Source organism: Limulus polyphemus, unplaced genomic scaffold, assembly GCF_000517525.1.
Source record: "Limulus polyphemus unplaced genomic scaffold, Limulus_polyphemus-2.1.2 Scaffold5748, whole genome shotgun sequence".
Lineage (NCBI taxonomy): Eukaryota > Metazoa > Arthropoda > Merostomata > Xiphosura > Limulidae > Limulus > Limulus polyphemus.
The window spans coordinates 17,517-34,435 of NW_013671358.1; the positions used below are offsets into that span (position 1 = coordinate 17,517).

At 36.3% G+C, this 16,919-nt stretch overlaps 1 long non-coding RNA gene across 1 annotated transcript in view; it reads right to left on the reverse strand.

Moving 5' to 3' along the window:
* LOC111089275 overlaps positions 1-16,919 on the reverse strand; it is a 47,101-nt gene that overhangs the window by 11,545 nt on the left and 18,637 nt on the right. The window contains exons 2-3 of the long non-coding RNA XR_002613563.1: positions 16,611-16,616; positions 15,259-15,408 (exon numbers count right to left, since the gene is read on the reverse strand). This is a non-coding gene — a long non-coding RNA (uncharacterized LOC111089275). The remainder of the gene's footprint in view (positions 1-15,258; positions 15,409-16,610; positions 16,617-16,919) is intronic.

Sequence of the window (16,919 nt, forward strand, 5' to 3'; positions counted from 1 at the left end):
AGATAAGATAAAGTTGATTGTTGTGATACTATACCATCATATTTCAACTTTACAGTAGACAAATTCAACTGGATATTGATTTATTGGAAAGTGTTCTGAGGAAGGATACTAAAATGATTCCTAGGATGAAAGACTTATGGGGAAAATTTTCTTGGTAAACTAAAAGGTGATCTTACTGAAGTTAAATAGATTTTCAGTTGACAGGGAAATGTCCAATGTATTTCTGTTGTATTTTTAAAAAAACTTGAGGGACCTAACATACAGAAGTTTAACTATAAGTTTAAAATTTGGAAAATACTGGCTATGCTCCAATTAAAACAAATTTATTATTTCTAATGTAATACTACTAATAATAGGCTTATGGAATAAGCTGCTCTTTGAAGTTAAAAACAGTGCAACTACAAGTCAGTAATTTTTTTAAAGTATAATAGACAAGATATTTATTTCCTTAAAAGTTAAAAATAAAGGTTATCTTCTGTGTTTACTTTGTAATGGTCCATCGTTTTTCATGTTAATTGTTGTGTTAATGTAGTAATACTTATATTTGTAAATCTAAAAAGGTAAAAGGCACTTGAAAGTTGAACAATTATTTAAGAATTTCTAAAACTTTTGAGATAGCAAATTCTAATTTGATTTTATGGTTTTGTTTACCAATCGTCTATTAATCCTTCAGTTATTTAAGTTTAACTAAGGATTATTAGTAAAAGTACTCACTCACCTTCTACCTAAAGCACGTCAATTTTCATTATTACGAAATTGACACCAACCATCCTTAGCAGTTCTTGTGTACAGATTTTAATATTGTGAAAGATTATGTAGATTTTTGATAATAGCTAGTCACAAGAGATGCAACCTAGTGGTCCAACTACACAACAGAAAGTCGTACTTGATCTTGAAAATGAATTAGTTCACCAGAAATAGTTAGACAGAAGTTCACTTGATATTATAATTGATAATCATAGGTAATTTGATTTTGTAATATTGTGATTTTCATAATTAGTTGTTACCTTCTTCTGGTTCCTTTTCCTTTATTTATTAATTGAAATTTATATTGTATTTCTTTTATTAATATTAGGACCTGGCCTGACACGGTTTAGTAACTTTCATTAGAAGTGATAATGTTATATTTAATAAATTGTTTCTGTTTGACCCTAGTTGTCTTTTAGTCCATTACAAGTTCTCCATTAAAAATTACAAATAATAATGATAATAATAATTAGTCTTATCTATGAGCAACAGGAGCCCACAAATATTTTCTATGACCACTCTAGCTCTACTATTTCCCTACACATACACTATTCTGATTTGTGAGAAGACTGACCAGGTTCTTCTGGTGGAAGTGATAGGTTGACGAAAAAAAGTGTTAAATTACTGAACGTTGGTAGATATGAAATATGTAGATAAATCACAAGTACTTATAATATTGATCATATTACTTGTTCACTGGTTGTATCACATAATTATCTGACTCATACTTTATGATATGGCAACAGAAATAAAGGGCCGTGTGGAAAGAGTTGCTAAGTTGACAGTTTTCAAGTTGCATGCTGGAAATTCTGGTGTGTCATTGTCTGCTGGGAATTTAAATTCAATTGACAATTATTTTTGAAAGAGTAGAACCCCTTATGACACATAAGTAGCCTAAAAACCATGTCTGTAGGTATCTATCATCCTAACATAAAAAAAATTAAATCCAGTATCTAGGTCACTGCATAATAAACCAACTTCTGATTCACTTTTTTTACCTTTACCATTTATCCCCAATGCCTGAGCAGGTATACCATTCAATCTAAGCATTAAATGGAATAGAAAATGAGATACAAAAGGAATAATTTCAATTTATTACATTTTTCTATGGAATATATTTTAGCAATCAAATAAAGTCCATAACTCTCTATCTTAAAACTAATTTCTTTACAAAGATTCCTTAAAATGCTTGAAATTTCACATACACGATTAACTTGACCTATTTGAAGCACTTCTTAGTTATATTGCAACTAGCATAGAACTGAAAGATATTCTTAATCTATACACATTATGCAGAAATATAATAACTGATTGGCAATCTATTCATATATTGATGAGTTAAACTTCTCAAACACATTCTTTGGAGGTTAAAATTTTACACAATGCTCACTATATCCCTTTATTATACCTTCTCGAACAACTACATACTACAAGACTGAAGATGCACTGAAATTTAACTGACCGCGCTCCGCTGTCGTCAGATGGTGTATCTCGAAGATTCGTTGTCTGATGCCATCTTCAATACCGATTGTAATGACAAAAGAGCGAAACAGAGCAAAGCACTCAACTTTCTTCGGTAATTTTTTTTCAATTTTGAATTAACAATGTGCTAGAAAAATGACAAATATTCTAAGAACATGCTAAAAATATGCTACATTTTCCAATATGTCAGATTTCGTGTAAAATCACAAAATATGTGCTAAACCTGGCCACATTGTTTGTTAGACAGCACAGTGTTGCATCCAGCTCTTTCCACTGAGGGGTGTGTGTGTGCGAGAAAGTGAAGCTGGGAAAAGTGATTTAAAATTTAATTCCTACAAAATGGAAACTACTGTACTTTAATTAAAATACTTGACTCCACAAATTACAAGGCTATATTTTGTTATTTTTGGTTATGATATTTAAATGTAATTTTTACAAATTGCGAAAAAAAATACATGCTGTTCATATTCATGTGTTTTCTTGAGAAATGGAACAATACAAATATAATTTGTAAACTTTTAATCAATAAGGAATATTCTAAAGTTTAAAATGTATTTATTGTCTAACAAGGTTCAGGTTCTTAAAGTACATTACTGTTTCTTCTGTATTATTGTAACTGAACAGCTCACTTAGGAACATTGGATCTCTGTTTTCTTCTTGACATTTGATGTTATGAAAATGCTACCATAAAAATAATACGTGTAAGCTATATGATGTATTACTGATCTGCTTGATTGTTAATTTCCGGTAGAAATTCTTTCCGAGGAACTTCAATATACAAGTCTTTTCTTGATTAAACCAGTTTATTCTTTCTCAATACAAACTTTTAGTACCCAGTAATTCCACAGTCAGTACGTTTCTCGTCACTCTAAGCTTAACGATTTTTATAATACATGCTATAAATCACAGCGATTCACAATCTCGATACTGGTACTTCAGCGAGGTCACGTGACTAGTATCACGCTACGTCTTTCTCGAACCTTCGTGAATTGTCGGGCGACTACTAGATTGGGGGTAGTCTTGTATATATAAGATGGTCACAAAGTGACGGCAACAATGTGTGTAATTGAATTGAGTATTGTTGAGTACGAGTATGTGAGACGTTCGTTGAGAATTATAGCGTTTGTTATAGAGCGACTGTTGAAATTAAGTGTATCGTAAAGTTGTATTCGGAAAGAATAAACCAGTTTTATCTAAGAAAGGACTTGTGTCGCTAAAGTTTCGTCGGAACGAATTTACGGAAAATTAACGAACGAACGGAGACGTAACAATAATTTCAATCTCTACGAATGCAAAACACACACTAGCTCGAAACAAAATCGTAAATTACCTGAAACTCAGCATGACTTCTGTATGCTTAACCATCCCCTGGCTTTTCTCTGCCAGGCTTTATACTAACAAATATCTACAAAATTCGGGAACTTCCCAGATAATTGGAGAAACTCAGTCACGCGTGCGCCAGCAGCATCGCGTAACTTCTGCTGTCGTAACAATATGATGCATGGTACAGGTGATCAGTGCAGCTGATATATTTATAATACCTTCTCAGTGTCATCTCTCCCCAAACTTTTTTGTGACGTCAGCATCCTAGAACACTTTAGGAATAACATTATACCATCAAAGCAAGTGCAGTTGTCCCTTACTTACACATCGACCCACATATGAAGTTTTTGTTTTTAGTCTTCCTTTTCGAACAATCACTGAGAATATCGGCTTTACTTCTAACAAACGTTGTTGTCAATCTTTATTATCAGTCTATCGTATTTTCAGCAATATATTCCCGATATGGTACATTACCTCCTGTCACATAAATAACTATTCTCATTCAGTGTTGCCCTCTATATGCAAAATTATTTTTTATGTATGCCACAAGCTTTCTATCTCCCCTCCATTGGAATTGACTGATTTCAATGCGTCTCTTATGCAACTGGTCATGCATCAACCCTTCACATACTCTCATGACGCATGTGACTCTCTGTATTCAATTCTACTGAGCTATCACTTCTCGCAGTACTTGTGTTCAGACGTTTTTTTCTTTTGGTGCTCTTCCTGATTTTAATAGTCTAATTTCCGAAGAGGGCTTTCTCCATTATCATATTTTCTTTACATTAAAGAAATCTTTTAATTTAATTTCCCAGTCTTTATTTTTTCTCACACTCGCATATTTTACATCAAACACTTTTGTTTGATTTACGTATGCTTACAATGAATTGTGAGGTTCATGTTCCCACTTCCGATGTTATAACTCTAGCAATATTTTCACAAGCTGAAGGTAGGGGAAACCCATCATTGGATTTTTCTGCTATTATCCATTGTGAGATTGATCATTCTATGGGTCAACCTTCTTCTTCTCCTGAACAAGCCGAATCTGTTCAGGCCGATGAAGATTTTATAGCCCTTTTAAAACCATCTGATATGGCTGTGTTTTCCTCTACCCCCCCCCTACCTCCCCCTTCTGCAAAATCAGCTAGGCATAATACGTTTTTCTGTAATTCTTTATTACCTTCATGTTGGCTCGTTTGTTGCCTTCGGCTATCACTTTACACACGTGGTTTCACTGTAATTTGGATTTTCTAGGTCGCGATGTGACTTTGCCCCGGGTACATTTGTTACCTCTTTTTCGTTTCGGAATTTCTGTATTTTTTCCTTGGTGATTTATTTTCGATCATGTATTTTAAGCTTTGTAATCTTGTGTGTGGCAACACTCGACCCTTTCCTTTTTGGTTGCACGTTTATTGCAGATGGATCCACGCCATGCCCCTATTCCTTTCCCATCCTGATCCTTATCTACCGGTCTCTGTCCCCCTTCTAGAGGTTTTCATCTCGTCATTTTATTCAACGTTGATGGGCATGTCGCCAACAGTACTGAAGACTAACCAGTGGGAACTTGACTATATTATATTGTTACTCTTTTGTGGTCTTTCACTAAGTTCCATGGGTTTTTCAGGATTTATCAGAGGGACTTATCTTACTGTATCTTTCCCCATCTCATTTGTCCCTGATACCCTTTTCTTCCACAAGACTTGGAATCCTGCCACCAGTCTGCGTTTGTCCAAGGCAGTACAGGATTTTCTGTCTCTACAGGACGTTGCACCTGTTTATCATCTTTCTCCAGGTTTTTATTCCAGGTTGTTTGTTGTCTTCGCTCCAAACCGGAGACTGACAGTTTGAACTAGGTTTGTCCTGCCCAATTCTAATTTTCAATCTGCCCCATCTTACCTTGGAGTCATTTCTCATCCTTAGGTGGACTTTTTCTCCAGGTTTATTGATAATAGAGGAATGTCGCGAATGCTTATTTGCATATCCTGATATTTCGTCACTGGCGACCCTCTCTTCAGTTTATTCCCCATAGGGTGATTTCCTTGTTTTGTGTACTGCCCTTCGGACTTGCTTAGGTCCTATGTGTTTTGTCATGCGTTCAGGGCATTCATTCATTCCTTATATGCTCTGAGGCTACACTTTCATCTTTCTTTGGTTGACTGGCTACAGTTTGCTCATTCTAAACAGGAGTCCGTCTGTTACTCTTATCAGCTGCTCCTGGAGGCGGCTATATAGGCTATTATTCAAGTTGGTGAAATCTTTACTGCGACCTATCCAATATCTTGTCCATTTGGGTGCTGTTCTTTTTCTACACACACACACACACATCTCACTTGGACCTGCCCTTCTCTTCTTTGAGTTTGTTTGAATTTTCAGTTCAATTACAGTGCGTGAAGTTGTATCACTTTTGTGGTTGTGATCTTCCATTGTAACCTTTAACCCCTTAAGTCAAGCTCATATGGGGGCTCTTTCGTAGGCTTTTCATGACCATTGGAATTTCGCAGGGATCCTTTGTCAGCTCTTAATACCCATCCTCCTACCCTTGTCATCAATCGATGTTGTTGGTTCGATATGACTCGCACGTCGGTGGGTATCCCGTTTCCTCCTCCTCATCCAGTTCTCCACATTTCATAGACGCATTCCTTCGGGGATGGGGAACGTGGGTTGATCAATTGGGAGATTTGGGATTTTTGGTCTGCGGCCGAGAGGTCTTATCCTATCAATGTCCTGAAACTTCTCGATGTAGGTCGTGTTTCATTTCATTTTCTCCATCAGGCTAGAAATCGTCTGGTAATGATCCATTCCCACTTTTCTTCAATGGTTGTTTATCTCAATCAACAAGCTGGCACCTGTTCTCCATACCCCTGTATTCATAAGTTGGATCTTCTTTTGGGGCTCACATGCTCGATATTCCTATCATTGCATGCCATATTCTGGGTGCTTTTCCTCTTGTTGTGTATCTGATTCCTGTCGAGACAGGAATCTCGTGGATTTATTCAAAGAAGTAATCTCTCGATCATTTTGTTTTCCAGTGGCTTTGACTTCAATGGGGTACTCCTCACATTGAGGCTTTTGCTACGTCCCTAACCACAAATTGCCTTAGTTTTGGAATCGGGTTCCTATTCTTCTTGCTCTGGCAATCAATGTTTTCAGCCAAGATTAGACCTACACATTTGTCTATCCTTCCATTCTCCTTCTTCTCCAGGTTCAGTCCTTCTGATAGCTCCTCAATTTACCCGCTTTCCATTCCTTCCATTTCACACTTTTATCCTCGTCCTGATCCAGATAGACTTGTGTGTCCTGTACGTGCTCTTCTCTGTTATACTGCCTGCATGGATTTCTTCTGTGGTGTCAATTCTCGACTCTTTCTCTCTTGGCAACCGTCCTCTATTCGTGTTCTTTCTTTGCCAACTGGGTTTAGCTCTTCATTCAATTGGCTTCTTCCTCTTTATCGTCTTCCTCCCGTTCTTTGTTCCGAGTGTATTCTCACCCAATTCAACACCTTACCTTTTCACTGGTGTTTAATCTTCACCGTCCTTTGCAGGTACTTCTTCAATTGGGCATGTGAACTACCTATGATACGTTCATCTCTCACTATTTGCATCAGATCGCTGTTTTCTTCCTCTTCGGGTTATCGTCTTCTGCCTGTAGCCATTCTAGAATATCATAATTCAGTGATACTTTGACTGGGTAAGTTTTCTTTTCAGGGACCTTTTTCTTTTATTAATGCTCATTGTTTTGATCTCGCTTTGTGGCGAGTTGTGCCTGATCAGGTATTCTTTAGCTGTTGAAATTCACACTGCCAAGCCATATTGACTTACATGTTATAATTCCATGGCCATGCAACACACACTGCAGAGACAGAATGTTCCACAAGATCACTTGAAGGTTTATCCTCACAATAGAATTGCTTCATAAGTTTGCCCGTCCAGGACCATACACACCCATGCTTTACCTGGGTAAAACAGAAGAGGATAGCTGACCATCCCTTGTATTGAATAAATTGGTATGATCTGCTTTTAAAAATAGGGTTTTATGGTCACCCATTGCACCATCACGGGTGTTGTTGTACCTCCAGACTCTCCACTGTTTTTACCTCTTTTCTTCTAGTGGAGTTTGAGAGTCCTTACCACTTTCCAGTTCCAAGCCACTGGGGTGGTGGACCATAGAGGCATCTTCCTGAATGGATTAATTAAATATAAACAAAATATAGAAGTGATTATAAAACTATTCATTCGAGGGTAAGGCAGTAGTGTTCTGCTGGTGTAGGTGATGTGATATTCTCCCATATGAAACATAAAAACAAATGGGAGTGAGACTTTATAATTGCAGTTCACCCCTTCAGTTGGGATCCCTCATCCTACCCCCACATCGATGTCAATTCCCAATGGCCAGGTTTTGGATTTAGAGTAGAACCAATCATGATAAGTTCTCAAACACGTGAATTATATATGTCTATAGTCCTCCCTCATTTATACTCTACCAGTGTTGTTGGTCATGGGAGAGGTTCTTTCTCTTCCGCTATCTCTCGATGTTTCTTATTCTGAGGATGATAATATGCTTGGGATGGTTCTGGTCAATTTCAATTTTGAGGGTCATGGTTTACATTATGTAAATATATTTTTGATAAAGTGTGTCTGTTTCCAAGATCGATCGACTAGTTTATCATTCCCTTTGGTCTCATGTGCTTGGGATGAAGACTGTATGATCCTCTTTCCTACATCTGCCAGATGGCTGGGTTTTGGATTGTAGTTGACTTGTCAACAGTATGATCCTCTTTCCTACCCCCACATGGATGTTGGAACCCAGCAGCCGGGTGTTGGATTGTAGTTGACTTACCAAGGGTATGATCCTCATTCTATTCTCACATGGATGTTGATTCCCAGTTGCTGGGTTTTGGACTGTTGTTGACTACCGATGGTATGATCCTCATTCGTACCCCCCCCCCTCCACATGGAGGTCGGTTCCCAGCAGCTTGGGTTTTGGATGTAGTTGACTTCTTGTGTACTGTCCATCTTGCCCTATCCACTCTACATGTAAGGGCACATCCTTTTCACTTTACCCACTTTTATAATTTCTGGGATTGATTTTTATAGATATTGCATGGTTCAGTTCACTTTCCAGCACAATTCTCTCCTAATTGGAAGTGCTCCTCTGTTTTCTGCTCATATACGCAACATCTTTTTACGATGTTGGAAGATTATACCTGGTTCAGAACTGGTGTGGTTCCCCACATCACATATTACAATCTAGCTATCTCATCTTAGGGAGTGTCCTTCATACTCTTTCGAAGGATGCTTTTTTCTTTCCCTCATGGTTCCTCCACCTATTCAATGTAGGATTCTAGCTATTTACGTGAGAGGAGGTAATGTACCGTATCTGAGGTTATAGTTTCCCCCATCTCGAACTAACCACCCTTCCTTCCCACTGAAAACTGGTTCATCCATCTTCTACCAAAACTCGAAGTGATATTTCGGTAGAATTGAGCAGAGGGAGTCACATGCGTCATGAGAGTATGTCGCACTCTTATTGGTGGAGGGAAGATACAAGGTTTGTGGCATGCGTAATTTTTTTGCATATAGAGGGCAGCACTGAACGAGAATAGCTATTTATTTGAGAGGAAGTAAGTACCTATCAGAAATAAATTTTCAGTGTAGGAAAATCATAGCTTTTGACTTTTTGAAAGCCTCAATTATAGGTCTATTATATTTGAAGTTGTATTTTAGATAACAGGAAAACAGTTTACTAAGATTATAAATTAATGTGTTTTTATATAACTAGAATCTGTTCAGGACACATATATATCACTATTAGATTATAGTAAATTCCTGATTAATGCTGTAAGTTCATATACCATTCTTTACCATACATTACTAAACAGTATTTTGCATTATTGGAGTTCAGTCATGAAATAAGTACATGTACTGAAAAATACTTTAGTGAAAATCTATATACAAATAAAGTTGAATTGATCTTGAGAACAAGAACCTTCTGAATGTGATTGTGTGGTGGAAATGTAAAGGAAGTGTAGCGTTATTCTCATCAGCCTTCTATTAATTTTAACGTTGCTACCAAATATAATGATATAATTTTTCAATATAATTGTATGGTAGTATATATAAGACCCGCTGAAAATAGAACATGGATTTTATACATTGATGAAAATACTAGAAACTTCTATATATATTCCAGGAACCATGTGTTGAATTTGGAGACACCATCAAGAAAGTTGTGGTTTCTGATGATTTTAGAACGAGTAAATTCCAGGAGGACACTAAATTCCAAAAATACATGCTGAAAAAGTACTGGTCAAGAGGGCAAGCAGATGTTCATAGATATTGTTGCTCATGTGATATCTGTCAACATACTGTCCCAAGGGGTCTGGTAACCACAAGTACCATTAATGGAAAAGTTAGTCATAGATGTACCATATGATCAAGCTGTAGTTGACTTGGTAGGTCCAATCAACCATACTTCAGAATGAGGGCATAGGTATGTAATAGTAGTTGTATTCCAGAATATCAATCTAATAAAAGTCTTTATTAACTTTATACATTCCAATTTACCCCTTAAGGGTCTTACAGTGATCGAGTCTGATGGTGCAAAATAGATAATCAAAATGATGAAATCAGCTCAGCAGGCGGATTCCTCCCTTAGATCATTCAGAGAATTGAAACGTAGACCAAAAATGAAAAAAGTAAAAAAAAAAAATTATAAGGGATAAGTACATATGGCTTCAACAATTCCAGGCATCAAGTGACGACTGTGGAGACACCATCAAGAAAGTTGTGGTTCCATATGACTTTAGGAGAGATGTAACACAATTGTGATGATACTTTAAATGTCTTTGCATATCTGATGAGATGATTACATCCCTGAGTCAAAGAAGTGCTTCTTGGTGCTCAGTGAATTTTGAGAGGCACCTATGCATTGAGAAGACAAAGGCAGAGTAAATTCGAGCAAGGTGTACAACACACTGAAGAAGATAATGACACATGCGAGCTTCATCTTAGTAGTCTGTAACCAGTAATAGGAGTAGAATATCCTAAGCTGTTGTTCTCACCGTGGTGACACTGGCAAAGACCATGGGACATCCCCATCTTTAGTGGAGAAGTGATCACAAACTGATTAACATTAGAGTAGAAGTGACACTACCAATAGATGGAAGCTGAGGTCTCGACTCTCTAAAACTGTGAGAAATATTAGCTAAGACAAAGGGGCATTTCTACATAGTAATGTTAAGAGATTTGGCACCTGTAGGGCAGGGTATCTGAAACCAAGTACATCTAAAGATAACAGTAATGCTAGAGGTTTGACTGGCAGAGCTATTGATAGTAGATCAAATCCTCGACCACATTCAGGGAGGAGTGAACATCTATCTTCTTATACATATAATAGTCAAATGTCTGTCATCCCCTCTTCACCTCCTGAATGATTAATTGTAGAAAGAAATACATACCTTAAAATGTCTATATTGCAGAGTTCATTAGAGGAAAAATATTATATTTTTACAACTTCTAAAATTTTATATTAGCATTGAGATTGATCCATAAATCTTGATATGTGAATGAATTTCAAGAAAACAATCGACTTCTTCGGGTGACTGTTTAAATATTATGAAGATAGGAGCAGATAAAACAACAGATGTTTGAGAATATAGTTTTTTGTTGTTTGGTTTATATATGTGTATTTTTTATGTTGGTATTATATATGTGCATATTATTGCACCATACCAAATAAATTGAATATCTCCCCTTTGACACATCTTACAGAAATGACAACCATTAAAACATTCTCACTATAGGAGCGGATCTCTTGAGGTAAGTCAAATGATAAGAAACGAATAAGAAGACATTTTACCCCATTTTACTTTCGGAGATGATAACTTTGACTTGGACTGTCTGTTCCCCTAGATCCTGTAAACTATATCAGTTTATTTTCAGTAGAATTTACAGCCATTCAGCAACACCTGATTAATTTTTCACTTCCTCCTTTCTTGTACATCCTTACCAGTTTTAATATCACAGAATATTATCATTTTATCACAACTTGATTCAAGTGTTTCTAGTTAAAGTCAAGTATGATGTTTATGGTGATCCTTATTCCCTCTACATATTCTGTAAAACTCTGTTCAGTGACTAGTCTCTGGATGAGAATACAGAAGGTTCATTGAAAATTCAAAACATGGTGTAGCTTCATATACTGCTGAATGATAAATTATTACTAACAGTGGAACATCTACATTTTATGTCCATGATCTAACTGTATGCTTGTAACCCTCAACTATCTCATCAGAAGATTGATGAAAGGCTGTTGTCCTGTTTTTTTTATTCATTACAATCATCTGACACATTTCCACAAACAAGGTTGGTTCAAAGCTCTGATCCTGATCTGAGTAAAGTTCCATAGACAAACCAAGTCTTGAAACAAATTCATTAAGTTTCCTTGTTAGAGTTTCTGCTTCCTTGTTAGAAACAGCATGTGCTTGTGATATTTTTGTTAAATAGTCAAATGTATCACATATTATTTGTTGAACTTTTAAGTTCAGTTTAATGTTCTAATACAATCACAACAAATACCAAAATGTTAAAGGTGAAAATAATTATGACAGTTCTCAAAGATTCACACTTTATAAAACTTTTCTCCCTGGACTGAAATAGTATTGAAAATATTAAATGGAAATATAAGATTGTGTTCAATAGAAAGGTTTACAGTAGACAAATTCAACTGTTGAAATATGATGGTACAGTATCACAACAATCAACTTTATCTTATCTTGTTAAATAGAAAGGTTTACAGTAGACAAATTCAACTGTTGAAATATGATGGTATAGTATCACAACAATCAACTGTATATTATCTTGTTGAATAGACCGATTTTATAGATAAAGAGACAAAAATGTGACACTGTATTCCAGGTGAGATGTAACTAGTAATGGCTTGATTAACTTATTCTGTAATATGTCAAGATCAATAACTGTAGATATAGTAGGTTCCCATCTATTTAAATGTATTGTGATATGCAGACATATCATGTGCTATATACCTGCTTTAGTGATATAGAGATCTATAAAATATCTTTATTATTTAGTTTACCCGCCCATCACACAACCTGTCATTCCGGTACAGAGAAAACTGCCAAAAGGTGACTGTATAGGCAGGTTTCAGGAATGTTTCCTGCAAGGATAGACACATGGGATGATAAGAGTCAATCAAGGCTTTAATGTCATCGAGATTAGAATGAAAACCTTGACAGTTCCACTGTATCAAAGTGGCCATTGTTATGTATGTTTAGGAGAACAGGGCGGGGAACCCTTCGGTTTACGACCACGCCATTTTTCTTTACTAGAGGGAGGTCGATCGACCTCCATGGATCCTGCCCTTGATCGAGTGGGCAATTCTCTGTCATCAGTGTGAGAATCCAATAACTGAGGACGTGATCGATTGATTGTCCTGCTTTTAGGGACCAAAGAAGGACTCGCACGGACACCAGAGGCTGGTGCCCGAGGAGGTTGTCCCAGGTAGTCACTGGAAGGAATAGTGGGGACAGAGATTGGAGTCGACATAGATCTATCAACTCTATTAACCATGGAGGGCTTAGCTGTGGATGTTTCGACCAAGATGTCTCCAGAACGGAGTTTCTTAACTGACTTTGGAGAGCCCCTCTAAGCCCTTCTGACTAAAAAAGGGGGACATTTGCCCGACAGATTTATCAGATAGTGAATGTAAGATCAGAAAGCAAGGTACAGAGCCACCTTGTGGTGGAGATGGCTGTGCAGAGTCTTCTGGGCATGGTCGTTTACCAATAAGCGGAGTTTTTACTATTTTTTCATTTGGATTGGGGGGATCCATAATTAAGAAACAAATTTCAGTGTCCACTGACCCCAACCGCCATGGAGTCCTACAAGGGGACGCACTACAATGTCATAGAAGGACACTGCAGGAACACCAGGCTTTCATGAGCACTATACCCAAACACCAGCATCAGACACGCCCAACACTGGTACTCAGTTGACCCTAGCCCAAGTGGACCAGCCGATTGACCCGGGGGGGGCACCCCAAGGCTACCTGTCTACAAGAATTCAAGGCCAAAGTGGTGTGTTGCAGTGCCCCAGACACCACTCAACCACCAGGATCCTCTCCTCCCCTTCAAGGGTCGCCATGCATGGCAAACACGTGGGTGGATGTTTAGATACCAGAGGAAGTAACTGAAAATACAGAACCTTCCCTGTACAGGAATCCATGTCGAGAGGATTCAATAGCAATAAGTTTGCTTTTTAATAGTTGTTTGGGTTTAATGACACAAAGTAACTAGGCTGTCTATACCAAATAACTGGTAAAAAGAAAAGAGTAAACCACTATACCATAAAAACCAAATAGTTGTAACATTAAACAGAACAATAGCCTATAAAAACACAATCAATCCTGACAGTGTCACCATCGCCAATGGCACAGTCAAATGTCATAATTAAATCCTGAGATTTCTGAAATTATGACAACATTCGCAGTGTACAAATGAAAACTGCAAGATAAAAGTAAGTTTTTATTCTTAGGAGGAAAATAACCTTCCAAACTGACAGACACAATAAAGACTTCTTAAATTCAGACAAACCTTTAATAAAAATAATCTATGGGGGTTTAAAAAGTTTGATTTTTTTCAGTAATGTTTACTAAAATCTTGGCATATTTTGTTAAGGCACTGGACAGATTCTTTTAGATTTTTGGTAAAAATAATAAACTATTCATTCCTTCCTTAACATCTTCTTCAGGTTACATTCACTTGTAGTTGTAGGCCTATGTGTACAATAATATTTGAACATAAAATCCAACACTAAAAGGTAAGTTACCTAACTCACAAATAAACTTTCTTATAAAATTTCCTTGCTAATTATAACTTAATACACACAGTAACTCTCACTTCCAATGCTAAACAATTTTCTGACACTGAATTCATAAACTCAAAGTATAATCATTAACTTCACTAACTCAACTCATATTTATAAAGTATCCTTATCTCTAGTCATCATCACATATAACAAGCCCATATGCAAAGAGTTAATATCATGCTAAGATTTGAAATTAACATTTCACATCAAAGTTTTCAGTACTTAGTTTAAAATTCTACTATGATTAAGGTTGAACTAAATGTTTTTAGTTATCAAATATTTCAAGGAGTGCACTTTTCAAAAATATTTGTTTTTACTTGCACAAAAACGAAAGTTCTCCATGTTCAATTACATAAAACTCATACTTTATATTAAAATAACTTTATATATGTATGTGTTGTTAATTATTAGTTTTAATGACAATAATATTAATTTCTTATCAGTAAGATAATTGTACAAAAACATTATAGATGAAATAAGTGTACTGTGTATTGATATAAAGTTCTTTACTAACAGTAGACAATAGGTTAAAAATTAGTTTAGTTAGTAGAGTACAAGCTTGACATTTTAAATAACCTCACCCACAGGTGATGGTATAGATTATAATCACAGCAGTGTCACTTGTATCAAAGACCAAAATAAGCAGAAGAATATAACCTAATTTTACTGATGTACATACCTGACAGAGGAAATTAACTCAATAAGAAATATCTAATAATCACTGACAGAAAATTCATGTACACTGCTTCACAGGTAACATTCACACTACTTGTGTTGGACATAACACAAAATATTTAAATTCTAAATATATATATATACTTACTACTAGATAATGTAGGAGTTTCATCTTCATTTTTCATATCCAACAAATCATCCTGTTCATTTTCAGAAAAGGGTTCAACTTTCATCTTTGATACATCCATGGTTATATCCCAGTTTCACCTTTATATCTTTACCAAAACCTGCAGTTAGACTAGAGAGAAACAGGTTAAGAATTAGAACTTGTATCCTGTAAAAAATATTACAAAGTTTTAATAAAATACTAACCTTAAAATTATCTTGATAATGTTTAAGTAAATTCATAAGCTTCTTCACATCTTTAGACTAAAAGTTACGTCATTTTAGTTTGACATCAACAGTTTTTAAAACTAAATGTCTAGTAAAAAATCATGACAAATTTTATCAAAAGTTATGTATTTTAAACATGACTGGGGAGTAGATATTTACCCCACTGAGTATATAAACCTCATAGAAAAATTACATTTATAAAGATAGCATTGGAACTACCAAAATAGTAAATTCCAAATATTTATACTATATAAACATAAATGTTTTGCTGGTAAATAGAAGCATTATATGTTTGATAACCTTTTTGTGTTTAACATTATGAAACAGATAATGTAACTAAATAATAATAATATAAACATTGTTTAATATTAAATGATGAATATAAAATTATATAATAGTGAAACCATACCATCCAAGAGAATTTTTAAACATTATTAATGATTTTGCAAATCATATTTCATCATCCTTTCAAAACCTTTTCCTATAATTACTGAGACAACTTTTATCACTTCATTTATAAAGTAGAATAACATTGGTCAGTTATATCATTCAGATAATGTGAAGCTCAGCCAGTAAGGGATATTACAGTGATAATACTTTCAACCAACATGCTATGTGTTGCTACAATATCCTCATCAGAACAATAGACATTATCTATGACATAGAACAACTAGAGCAAGACAATCTCATGACTTTCTGGACCACGAGTTGCTGCCCTTACAGCACAGGCATGGAGGGGTGGCACTGCTGGTTAACCAGCATGTGCCCTCCTTATCTGTGTCCCTTGATACACCCTTGGAGGCCATAGCCACCCGTGTTTCCTTAGGTTGTACCATTACTGTTTGTTCTCTCTACCTGGGGAGACTTATGATCAATCATACTTTGATGCTCTCGTTGACCAGTTGCCATCTCCCTTTTTACTTCTGGGAGACTTTAATGGACACAACCCCCTGTGGGGTGGCACTGATATTGATGGGAGGGGTCATTCCATTGAGCGTATGCTCTCGGATCACAACCTTTCTCTCTTCAATACTGATACATATACTTATTTTCATGAACCTAGTCAGTCTTTTACTGCCATTGATCTCTCGCTTTGCTCCCTTTCACTTTTCACTCGCTTTTCTTAGATGGTCGACTGTGACCCACAGAGCTGTGATAATTTTTCTATCATTATGACGGATGTTGGCCATGGTCAATGCCACCTGACCCGAGTGCCACGGTGGAAGCTGGACCAGACTAATTGGCCATCTTTCACCTCTCTCTCTGAACTTGATCCTGCCTTCGTCTGTCTGCCATCAATAGACGACTGTGTGTTTGCAGTAACTGACTGTATTGTCCAGGTGGCAGCTCGTTTTATTCCTAAGACCTCAACACGTTTTCCATGGTATCCTCAACCATGGTGGAGTCCTGCGTGCC